At 40.4% G+C, this 12,986-nt stretch overlaps 2 long non-coding RNA genes across 3 annotated transcripts in view; one reads left to right on the top strand and one right to left on the bottom strand.

Moving 5' to 3' along the window:
* Positions 1 to 12,986, bottom strand: part of LOC129621379 (uncharacterized) — a 454,544-nt gene that overhangs the window by 23,099 nt on the left and 418,459 nt on the right. The gene's annotated exons all lie outside the window — the stretch shown is intronic.
* Positions 3,543 to 8,325, top strand: LOC129621381 (uncharacterized). The gene is made up of 3 exons (XR_008699316.1): positions 3,543 to 4,163; positions 4,760 to 4,887; positions 7,113 to 8,325. It is a non-coding gene; the product is annotated as an uncharacterized LOC129621381 (long non-coding RNA).

Here is a 12,986-nt window from a genome sequence, read left to right as displayed (position 1 = left end):
TTCCCCAAGGAGGAACAGACTGAATAGTATTAACAGTGCTTTAAACTGTAATGAATTCCCAGTCTAATTCACTATGAGGTTTCAATTTATACCACATTTAGAGTACTCCAGGTTCAAGTAATCACTGCAGTAATTAGCTTACTTCCAGTCCTCCAAAATAAACCCACTAATTTTTGCAATCAGCCTTCATTTGGTTAATCACCAGTTTAATTGATTTAATTAGTTTGATCTGCAAAATTAGTCAAGTGTAAATACTGTTTTGTAAACAGAGTTTAGCTCCAAGCTGTAAGATAGGGAATTCTAATTCAAACCTAGAGTTAATAATAAAAACCCACACATACAGGATTTTGTCATGAAATACAGCAGTTTTAAGTTTTCGAGAGAAAGGCCTGTGAAGGTTCTAGGGGATGTTTTGGAAATGTGCTGTTGTAATTACAAAATTGACCAAACTAAGAGACACCCCCCTTCCCTGCTCCTTCTCAACCAATTCTAACACCCTGCAGTGGTATGTTTTGAAGACGATTATAAAAGGAATTATTTGTCATTTCCCTTTTTAAATGAGCTAGCTCAAATAACCCTAATATTGACAGTTGTCCAGATTTTAATTTCATGTTATTTTTAGTATTTCAAGCCTTGCCCACTAAGGGATATTTTAAACCTTTCCTGAAACAAATTTTAATACAGTAATTGACTCTTTAAAGCAAACATGTCTACTTATATTCACAACATGGAATTCTGAAGATGCAGCACACACTGTGTGATGCAAATTATTTCTTCACTTTTTACTAGTTTTATAACACACTGAATTTGACAAGATAAAAATTCTGTTTAAATGCCCCCAAATAAATTCATTCTAAGTGCTAAATTCAGTAGATTCGCAGTTGAATAAGACAGTCTTTCCATTTAAAATCTCTCCTTGGGGATTTTTCTGGCAATTCAGTGGTTAAGACTCCATGCTCCCAGTGCAGGTAGGTATGGGCTCCATCTCTGGTCAGGGAACTAAGAGCCCACAAAGTGCTGCACAGCATGGCCAAAACATTTTTCAAAGCCAAAAAAAAAAAAAAAAAAAAAATCCCCCTGTTATATTGTAAATGAGGGAGGAAGTAGATGGGAAGGTAATTTTTTGTAGACCGTCTTTACCCAGATTGCTTCTCATTACTGAGCCACGATTAATGCCATGTGTTTGGAATTTTCCACACCTTTGCTTGATATATATATTTTAATGTAATTATTATTTGAATATTTTGGGATTCCATTAGTTGGAATGTTTCACTTGGATTAAAAACTGTGTTAGGAAAGTGGTGCTACAAATAAGTTATCAAATTGTGAAGGGAAAAGACAACGATATGATTAAATCCCCAAACTGGGCCAGCTAGTCACAGCGTTTGCAGTGCAATGAATGCTGAGACAGGGGCCAGGAGTAGGAGCAAGGAAGTAGCCTGTGAATAACTGAATTAACGTTAAAAAAAAAAAAAGCCTACCAGCTTACAAAAGGGGTGTGGTCATTTGTTGTCCCAAACAAAATGTTGAATTTATCTGTAAAGCATCCATTTATCAGGTCTATAGGCCTTCATACTGCCCGAGGAATGCTTTCATCTAGTTTGGGATTTTTGTTCTATTCTAAAACTCTGTATGGCTACTAACATTTGGATTTCATATAATTTCCACATGTCATGAAATACTCTTTTGATTTTTTTCAACCACTTCAGGTTCTGACAATGCTTAATTCACAGGCTGCACAAAATCAAGTGGCAGCTGGATGTGGCCAGGGTCTCCCCATCCCTATTCTGTTATTATGGGACAAGTGGCTACTGAGAGTTGGTAGAGATATTATTTCCAACAAAGCCACTTTAAAGTCCATTTCATAACCTGTCATTTACAATTTCATATCAATTTCAAAATGGCTGTTCCTTGCTTATAGAAGTTACTTCATATACTAGATCCAAAAGACGTTAGGCCAACAAGGAATTAGATATGGGGTTCAGTAGGTATTGAAGAAGAAGAAAAAAAGAGCCAGAGACTTCTCTACAAATGTGAGGTCCTAACTGCCTTCTTTGGAGAAGGCAATGGCACCCCACTCCAGTACTCTTGCCTGGAAAATCCCATGGACGGAGGAGCCTGGTAGGCTGCAGTCCATAGGGTCGTGGAGAGTTGGACACAACTGAGCGACTTCACTTTCACTTTTCACTTTCATGCATTGGAGAAGGAAATGGCAACCCACTCCAGTGTTCTTGCCTGGAGAATCCCAGGGCTGGGGGAGCCTGGTGGGCTGCTGTCTATGGGGTCGCACAGAGTCAGACACGACTGAAGTGACTTAGCAGCAGCAGCAGCAACTGCCTTCTTTTTTTTTTTTTTTTTAGCAACTGCCTTCTTAAGAGTCTTTAGGGCAGAATCAGGACTGTACTAGTTGCTCAGTTGTGTCTGACTCTTTGTGACCCTATGGACTGCACCTGGCCAGGTCCTCTGTCCATGGGGATTCTCCAGGCAAGAATACTGAAGTGGGTTGCCACACCCTCCTCCAGGGGATCTTCCCAAACCAGGGATTGAACTCAGGTCTCCCGCATTGCAGGTGGATTCTTTACCATCTGAGCCACCAGGGAAACCCTCCATCCCATTCCAGCTATCTTTAATATTCATACTCCCTTTAAATTTTCCCTGTTGAATATTGTTCTAAGTTATTTTTACTTTAACTCGGTTTCACTTGAAGCAAATTACTATGATTGTGGGAAAGGGGATTGATTGAAAATTACAACGTGATTTGTCCGCTTCTATTCTTCTGTAAAATGACTCTGAGTCCCTAAGTCTCTTGGAAGGTTTTGCAGATATACACTGTGGGTATTTAGTACTCATTTCTCACTATGCCTGACAAGGCTGTTGGAATAATCACCAGTGGGGCTTGATTACTGTGTTTCAATAGGAGCTTAATATTCTACAAATTCCCCAGAGGTAAAAGATGAGAAGCCTAAAATGTATTCATCTCAAATCATTCCACTAATATGGCTGGAAACTTCCAGGAGACAGGAAGAGCCTTGTTTTTGTTTTTAAATGATTCTGATTTAATCTGTATCATTCCAGTAGCCATGGAAGCTTCCTTGGAAGTTCTAACTGCATCTTAGTGGGTGCATGACTTTGAGGGAGGTCATTCAATCTCTCTGAGCTGCAAATTTTTTCTGTTCAGTGGGTTCACAGCAAGTGAATGTTTCCATTGCTCCATCAAATCCTCCCACCTTGATGACCTGGGAGCTTTTCTACATGGGAAAAATGCATGTAGAAATGCTTTGTACAAAGGATAGAGATTCAAAAAGGTGGGGTTCTGTTAACACAGGGGTCCCTAACCCCCAGGCTATGGACTAGTACCAGTCATGGCTTGTTAGGAACCGGGCTGCACAGCAGGAGGTGAGCGGCAGGCAAGTGAGCAGAGCCTCATCTGTATAAACAGCCACTCCCCATCTCCCTGTCCCTGGCGCTGCCACCTCGGCTCCACCTCCTGTCAGATTAGGGGCAGCATTAGATTCTCACAGGAGTGCAAACCCTACTGTGATGAATTGCGCCTATGACGGATCTAGGCTGTGTGCGCCTAATGAGAATCATCCCCAAACCATGCCCCCTCCTTCCATGGAAAAACTGTCTTTCACAGAATCAGTCCTTGGTGCCAAAAAGCTTGGGGACTGCTGCGTTAACACACATGTATTGAGCATCTTTTAAGCATAGGGTATTAGATTTGAGGCATAGGAGGCACAAAGGAAAAAGTAGAGTTAAAATGGGCTGACCGCTCAAGAGTAGTATAAGCAAAAGTGGTTCATGTTGGAACACCCAGGCTTCCTGGTATGTGGCTGCCAGAAAAGTCTTGAAAAAGGAGACAGGGCTAAGCAAAAGGGGAGATGGAACATTTTATGCAGTGAGAAAGGGATCGTTCTTTCATCACTCCACATTTGATGACAACTTTTTTTTTTTTTTAAATGAAACCTTCCTGCTCCAGCTTGGCATAATGAATTTGTCTGAAACTTCCTCTGGCAGAATTTGCACAATGAGCACCTACTCTTGGATTTTTGCTGGGTTCACACAGAGGTGCTGGAAGAAAAAAATAAACCAAAACAAGAGCTGAAAGAAGAAAATAAACCAAAACAAGAGATTTGAAAAATCTCTTCTCATTGTTTCACTAGGTATGTTTAGACCTAATAAGATATGTAATTGTTACATCTTATTACAGATTTCCTTGACTTCTAAGGTAACTAAGTACCCATAAAATCTTCAAATTGTTTGTGTAGTATCTACATTTTCTAACAAGGAAAAGGATTTAAATGGCAGATTTTGAGCATCTCAGAAATTTTAAAATTCTCAAGGTATTTGTGTGAGATTGGTAAAGGCTTCTGTGGGGAAAGGAGAAAACTGCCTCATAGATGAACTTGCCCACCTGGGAGTTCCAAGTGCAAATAGCAGTAGGATTTGGGAGTCTTAACATTTTGCAGCAAGAAGCCTCAGATTTATTTGCCAGAGTGTATCCAGGTTAATACATATATTTGGCCAAGTTACTGAGGGCCCTGCTAAATTCCCCAACGTTTTCGCAGTCAGTATACTTTTCAGATTTGGGGTGCTAATTTGTATCATTTGCAAAAACAACTGTGAAAGCTATTTGGTGCTTGCAATGCAATTATCACTAAAGAGGTTTGGGGGAATTCTCATTAAACTGAGTCCCAGATGTTTTTGCCCTTGTGATTTGTGTTGATCTGTTCTTTGTCGGTTCTAATTATCAATCAAGATGAATGAATTAGTCATCCACTTGGTGAAAATCCTATTTACGCATATGATCAGGACCCAAGCTAAAAGAGCCTTCAGAGAAGTCTAACCTTGGAATGGACCATTTCTTCTGCTTGCATGCACAGACAGGTGGGCACAGCATTGCTTTATTTTCCTCTGTCTCAGTCATATGCTGGGGTTTTACATTTAATGTGTGGTGCATGTGAGTGTGCACAAAAATATGGACACACACACACGACATAGATACACTTCTGGAATGACTACAGATCTATCTGTAACCACTTCCTCATCTAGTACAGTATTTTTGATTTGAAGACTTTCGTGTGGATAACATTTCTGAAGGGAAATCTCTAATTGCTGAGCTAGGAAAACCATGCCCTAGGAATTTGATTACAGTATTTTAGTGTGTTTGTTTCCCTTGGAGTTGCCCACCCTGCTATTAACAGGGACACACACTATCCAGTGGGCACTCAGTATTCCTCACAGGAGATTAGGACACATTGTGAATATGCATTAAACCACAGTCCCCTACTTCTGCAGCCTGCTGTGCCTTGGATGCCAAACTGGCAAGCATTCTCAAAAGCAATGTTTGCAGTATCAGACTGGCATGATGCCACCACACATGAAATATGTCTCTTTTTATAACTGTTTCAATGCTCTTGGGAACAAACTGGCCATCTAACAAATATTCTTGAACTGGGAATTCAAATGGCTTTGGATAGCCAAGAAATGTCCATCTGGGAGGCAAAAGGAGGGGGAAAGAGTGCCAAGCGCAGGTATAGTCATTTGTTAGCAAATTCCCATGCCTCCAGTCATCAGTGTATAACATTACAAAGGGGAGAAGAAACTTTATGTCTGTAGTAATAGCAGGTGACATCACCCATCCTGTCTAAAGGAAATGCAAATTAAAATTGTGCATGTGTTGAAAAGGGAGAAATTAAACTGCTTTATCCAAGATATATAATTCACACTGTTGTATAACCAGAAACTAACACAACATTGTAAAGCAATTATATTCCAATAAAAAAAAGACAAATGATAAGCATTTTCACTGAGTTTGAATCTGTTGTGTATATGTTTTATATACATATTAAAGGATTGTTTAAGAAAAGGCCTATTCTCCAATTATGTAGGAGAGTTAACAAAAAAAAGTATTATTAACGTACACTGAAAATTTTTAAAATCACTGTTTCTAACATTTGGAAGATAACTGGGGGAATCTTGAAATCACACAAGCATGTCCTTGGTAGACTGGTTGGATGTTAATTTGCCTTCAGGAATGAATGAAGCAGGCTGCACTTTTGCATGAGGGTCATCTATTATATAAAAAACTTTCATTCTGTTTTTTTTTTTAAATCAGCTGAAGGGTATATCCTTTCCCTTGAATCAATAAGAGTCCTTGAGACTGTCACAAAACAATGTCCCTTGAAAAAGGGAAGGAAACTTTGGCAATGATCAACAAACACTCTGAAAAGGTTTATAACCTTTGACCCAGTTATTCTCCTTCTGGGAGCACAGCGTAAAGAAATGTAATGCGTAAAAATGTCTATGCACAGAGGTGTTAGTTACAGCATTTGTAATAACAGGGAAAACTGGAAATGGATTTCTTTACTTTGACTCTTTCTGGTTAAGTAAATATTGTCTATCCAATGAATTATTCATTCATTAAATATATTTGCAAATATATTAAACACATTTATACACTTCTATTTGTAAATATATGTATAAGTATAGATTTATATAAGTAGTGCTATATATAGTATCAATCATTAGTGTGCTAATTATTATATTGTATAAATATAACATAGTTATATTAAATATATTCACACATTTATATTAATAAGAGGAAATATATATACTACAATGTTAAATTAAAATTGCATAAGATATGCAATGTCTACTTTATTAGAGGAAAAACACTGCAAATCAATGTACCAAAATGTTAACAGTATTTCTCTCTAGGTGTCAAATTTCTCTAGGTGAAAATTTCCCCACTTCTTTCTATTTTTCTATATTTTCCAAATAATCTATACCCAAAGAGTGGTGATTACAATAGAGAAATAAAGTTTTGTTTTGCAATTAAATGGGCAGCACATTTTCCAGTAATGCCGAAGGTGGTCAGCAGACAGATGGGAGAAGTTCTGTTTATTATTTGTTATATTAGTCATATCCATTTCAGGGCTAGGACTGGCTCTGGGTGTGCTGGCAGCTCAGGAAAATCATGCTTCCATTTCTACCTCTGCATTAATTTTCTCCAAGGAAGGAATCCAACTTGAGTCAAAATTCTCAGGGACGTACCCACAGGTACGCATCTGAGCTGGGAACATAAGACCCTTATTTGCCTGTCATTACAGAGCTCCAGTTGCCTGTGGATGAGAAGAGTCCTTCAGAGGAATATTTGGGACCAAGTGAGCTGAAATGTTGAAGTGAAGTCTTTGGAGTTCAGCAAAGAAGAGGCCAGAATCCCCAGGAGGTCCTGCAATGACAGGACAAGATGATGCCTATCTTGTCCTGGTGCCAGCAAGGTCCCAAGGGAGGGACCTGGGGTGGGGCCTTGGCTAAGATGCAGCTTTCGTCAGACCTATAACCTGTACCTGAGAAGTCAGATGCATTTATGTTTCTTGCATTTCTTTAGTCCATTTGCTTTTGGTTTTCCCTTGGCATCTGCTAACTGTTTTTAAGGCCAGTCTGTCTTGAGATGGTGCCTGTGCTGTAACCAGAGGGTATGTCCCTGCAGCAGCCAAGTGAGCTTAGTCCCAGCCATCCTTTTGGGGGATGTCAACTGGATGCTTTTTACATCATGTGGCTAAGACCCCAAAGAACCTTTTTTAAAAAGGCTTTGCTGCTGCTACTGCTAAGTTGCTTCAGTTGTGTCCAACTCTGAGCAACCCTATGGATAGCAGCCCACCAGGCTCCCCTGTCCACGGGATTCTAAAGGCTTTAGGTTATTAATTTACACTTAAAATTCATATGTCCATATGTTGCTAGAAGAAAGAAAGTGTATTCTTCACTCAAAGTTCAAATTTCAACTCAAGTTTGGGTCAAACTTGTAGAAGCACCTCTATAGCTCCTTGTTGGAAGCATCCTGAAGATAACATGTGCAAGGGGACCAATCTTTGGCCCACCATTCGGTATGTTATTTGCTTTAACAGCTCCTCTTTGTTTAACCATGGCCTCTTCATTCCAGCCACTGCCTTACAGCCGCTTGTGACCACCACCTTTATGTCTCTCTGCCCCCAGGCTAGTTCACAATTAGCTCTCTCCATCTTACTGCTTGTCACCTTATTGTCAGAGTTCCAGAGGTTGGACACAAGCTCAAAATACAAGAGATCATGCAACCCACTCTGATCAACAGTCCAATCTGTCCTTCTCAACCCTCTACTCAAATAAAGAGACTGACTGAATAAGAAAATACATTAAGACAATACTAAAAATAGTGTTGGCAGGGGGTGAGATGGGTGATTTAAATTTTTCAGAAACTTTTTTGGAATAAGACTGGCAATAATAGTGAAAAATTTTCATTTTGTATGATAAACTGTTCACAATAAAAGCAAAATCTATGCTGTCTCTGTTGAATAAGTTTTACTTCTAGATTTTAAAAGTAACTCAGAATTCAAATGGAAAGAAAAAAGAATTTAAATAATATATAGTGACCACAGTTCACCAACTGCTGCGTTTCCTACTATAAATCACAGCTCATGTTAAATCCTTAACTTAGTGTTAAATAAGAAGTGAGAGTTAATTTAGGAAGCAATTGTGATGGGAGCATCTTAGAGCAACAATGATCATGGGACAATTAGTCTTCAGTTTGTAATGAGAGTAACTCCCATAGGAATAACTCACTGATGAATTTCAAACAAATGGACTTCAAAATTAAAAAGAAAAATGGCTAATTATAAGCTAAGGGAGAGAGGAAGGTGGAGAAAGAAAAGAAGTTCAAACTATAGGATTCAACTACTGATGCCTTGAAATCTGGGATCACCAGGAAGATGTGTAATCACATACAGCTGCGAGAGCTACCAACAGAATCGGAATGAGGAAAAAAGGCCAGTGCGAGACTGACAGAATACACGTCACTGCTTACCGACCACAGAATAGGCTCTGGTCTGAAAATGAATATGGACCAGGTGTTATGGGTGCCACCAATCCAAAAATGTACATGTCAAGGATCAAAGAGAGATGTCAGCTTGGCCCATCTGGAGTTGAGAATGCACATGTATTGCTATGAGATGGGCCAGTGGGGAAATCAGCCTCCTGCAGCAGCCAACCCACTGCTAGGCTGTCGAAGCTCTGAAGTTCCCCAACCAGCAGCATCCAGAATGAAGATGCACAGACTACATGCAGACAGCCTTGGCACAAGCTTCTGGCAGCTGCTCTTCTAGCAGCTGATACAAGGCATGAACTCCCAGTTCTTCCCTCTATGTCTCAATATTTTATAGGGTTGGGAAAGCTGATCTTACCCCTGACTTGATAGAAGATAGGAGAGAGCATTCCTGTTCTCCAAAACAAGCCCAAGAATGAAGGTCTTACTGCTCCCTCTTCTGCCCTTCTCAGCTGGAGAGTTTCTCCAGTGGTTCCAGCCATTGATGACCTTATTAAGAAAAACTTGGACATCCCATTCACCCTTGGAGTGCCCACCAGTCAGATGGGGTGCAGGACCCAGCTAAGCTGGGCATCCATAGAAACAACAAGAGCTCCAGAAACTATGTCATTGAGGCAGTCTCCTTCTTGATTTTGGTAAATCCAAATGAACATCTGTTCTCCAGCCAAGAATCTCACTTTGCTCAGGGATATCCACTACCCTACTCCTAGAAGAGACTATTCATCCTAGCCTGGGTATCTCTAAAGAACTATGCTCAGCTTTAGTGTCCCAGCCTGCTGTGGCTATTTTGCTCCTAGTAATAGAGCTGCTGTTTCTCTGGGGGGAGGTTTACCACCTGTTCCCAGCCAGTGATGGGCATGTGACCCAGTCCTGCCAGGATTCCCCACCCCTTCAGCCACCATGACTGTTTCAGGGCTATGTACATAATCCAAGCAAAAACTGATATTCTCCAAGAGACTTCTTAATATGGACCTTGGGAAGGAGAATGGGTCTTCTTTGTTGGGTTATGAAATAAAAGCCCTGGGTAAGCCAAGACCTAGGGCTTCCCAGGTGGCTCAGTGGTAAAGAATCTGTCTGCCAGTGCAGGAGATGTAAGAGATGTGGGTTCGATATAGGGCTGGGAAGATCTCTTGGAGGAGGGCATGGCAACCTGCTGCAGTATTCTTGTCTGAAAGATCCCATGGACAGAGGAGCCTGGCAGGTTATCCTCCATGAGGTCACAAGGAGTTGGACACAACTTAGCAATTGCGCACACACACAGAAGCTAAGACCTGCAGGGAGTCATTTTTTTCTCTCATTCCAAGGGACCTGATAGTAAAGCCAACCCAGAAGAATCAAAAGAGAGATAAAACCCTGACAGCATCAGATTCAAGATACACCCAGGCCTGAAGCCAGTACACCTCTTTACTTCCCAGCTACTCCAGCCAATACATTGCCTTTTGCCTCAAGCTACTTTGGGTTGAGTTTCTGTCACTTATATCATTGAGAATCTAGGCTATAGCAAAGGGAGAATGGGGGCCATGCCAAATTTTGTATCAGGTACAATTCATACAGTTGTACATATAATTTGTACAGTTGTACATGTAATGGAGTCATATGTACCTGCCTCCTAAGAAACCTGTATGCAGGTCAAGAAGCAACAGTTAGAACCGGACATGGAGCAATGAACTGGTTCAAAATTGGGAAAGGAGTACATCAACAGCTATATGTTTTCACCCTGCTTATTTAACTGACATGCAGAGTACATCATGGAAAATGCCAGACTGGATGAAGCTCAAGCTGGAATCAAGATTGCCAGGAGAAATATCAATAATCTCAGATTTGCAAATGATACCACCCTTATGGCAGAAAGCAAAGAGGAACTAAAGAGCCTCTTGATGAAGGTGAAAGATCAGCAAAAAAGCTAGCTTGAAACTAAACATTCAAAAAACTAAGATCATGGCATCCAGTCCAATCACTTCATGGCAAATAGATGGGAAAACAATGGAAACAGTGACAGACTTTATCTTCTTGGGCTCCAAAATAACTGTGGACAGTGACTGTTGTCATGAAATTAAAAGATGCTTACTCCTTGGAAGAAAAGCTCTGACAAACCTAGATAGCATATTAAAAAGCAGAGACATCACTTTGCCTATAAAGGCCTATATAGTCAAAACTACGGTTTTTCCAGTAGTCATATATGGATGTGAGAGTTGGACCATAAAGAAGGCTGAGCGCTGAAGAATTGATGCTTTTGAACTTGGTGTTGGAGAAGTCTCCTGAGAGTCCCGTGAACTGCAAGATCAAATCTTAAAGGAAATCAACCTTGAATATTCATTTGAAGGACTATGCTGAACCTGAAGCTCCAATACTTTGTCCACCTGATTCGAAAAGCAGAATCATTGGAAAAGACCCTGATGCTGGGAAAGACTGAGGGCAGGAGGAGACAGGGGACGACAGAAGATAAGATAGTTGGATGGTATCACTGACTGAATGGATATGAATTTGAGCAAGCTCTGGGAGATAGTGATGGACAAAGAAGCCTGGCATGCTGCAGTTCATTGGGTCACAAAGAGCTGGACATGACTGAGTGACTGAACAACATATAAGGTCATATATTCCTCTAGAGGTGCATGTAGGTTGGAGAAGGGGAATAATGAAGGTCCTTAACAAAATTTTTTGTTCTGTAAAATGATTCTTCTGATAGATGGTATGCTCCTTGAGAGCAGGCACTACATTTACCTTATTTCTTAATTTTTACTTAATATTGGAACATAGTTGACTAACAAATGTTTTGTTAATTTCCAGTGTACAGCAGAGTGATTCAGTTATACATGTATCTATTCTTTTTCAAGTTCTTTTCCCTGTTAGTATTATTACAGAATATTGAGCAGAGTTCCCTGTAGCTTGTTGGTTATTTATTCTATATAGAACAGTGTGTACATATCAACCCCAAGATCCCAATCTATCCCTCCTCCCCACCCTTCCCTCCTGGCAACCATAAGTTCATTCTCTAACTCTGTGAGTCTATTTTCTAAATGAGTTCATCTGTATCATTTTTTTTTTAGATTCTGCATATAAGTGATATCATATATGTCGGTCTGACTCACTTCACTTAGTATCATAATTATCACATTTATCTTATATATCTTAGTTTCCCCAGAACCGAGAAGATGCGCAAAAAAATCTGGCTGAGTTGATTTTTTCACTTCTAACAGAAGAAATATTACCTCACTTCTAACAGAAGAAATAATAATGAAGCAATTAACTATCATAAATTTAGTTATTTTTGCTGAGTTTTCTCTATGTGAGGGCAATCCAAAGTTTTAGGATGTGTCCTCTAAAGGAAACCCTGGGAAAAGGACTTGAGTGCAGGGAGTCTGAGAGGAGAGACAGGGAAGAGAGAACAGAGTGGGTGTGTCCATGTGCTGAACTGCTGAGGCAACTGGGCTCCATGCCCCTGGAGAGGCTCAGAGGTACATGTAAGCACACCTCAGAGATGCACCATCTGAACTGGGAGGCTGAGACATTTACCCCGTGACAGGTGACCCACACTAACAGAGAGGTACCTTCCAGAGTGCTAACGTCTGATCCCCCAACACACACGTGCACGTGGGTGCACACACACACACACACACTTTGGATTGCACTTGGGTGTGACTGAGTGGCCTTCTGCTCATTCAAGAACACTGAGAAGAAACTCTACAGTGCCTTCCGTGGTATATGAAACAGCCTGTCACAGTTGTGCTGAAACCAGACAGACCAAGGGACATGAGATGGTGAACAAGCAACAGCTGCTGGCAGTTAATATTCCTAACAGCATTTGGAGCGTGGAAGCCTGGAAAGCTACATGGCATAACTTCTGATATTCTTGGAAGAACATGTTAGAATATTTCATGGACTTATAAAGGTCATATGTAATGTCTTCCTGGTCTGGTACAGGTTCCACAGTAAGTCTTGGGAGGTGTCAATGGGCCATGGCAAAACGAAAATTGCCTTTTTGTCAATTGTTAAAGTAATGCTGGACCATGAACATCATGAAGGCAAGAACTCTGTCAGTTTTGGCTCACTGGTGTATCTCTGTAGAGCATTCCTAGTATATACCACATGTTGAATAAATACTGCTGAGTATATTAAACAATAATAA

The sequence above is a fragment of the Bubalus kerabau genome, chromosome 10, assembly GCF_029407905.1.
Source record: "Bubalus kerabau isolate K-KA32 ecotype Philippines breed swamp buffalo chromosome 10, PCC_UOA_SB_1v2, whole genome shotgun sequence".
Lineage (NCBI taxonomy): Eukaryota > Metazoa > Chordata > Mammalia > Artiodactyla > Bovidae > Bubalus > Bubalus kerabau.
The sequence above is the reverse complement of the archived record's forward strand: the minus strand, read 5'-3'. Positions and strand labels throughout refer to the sequence as shown.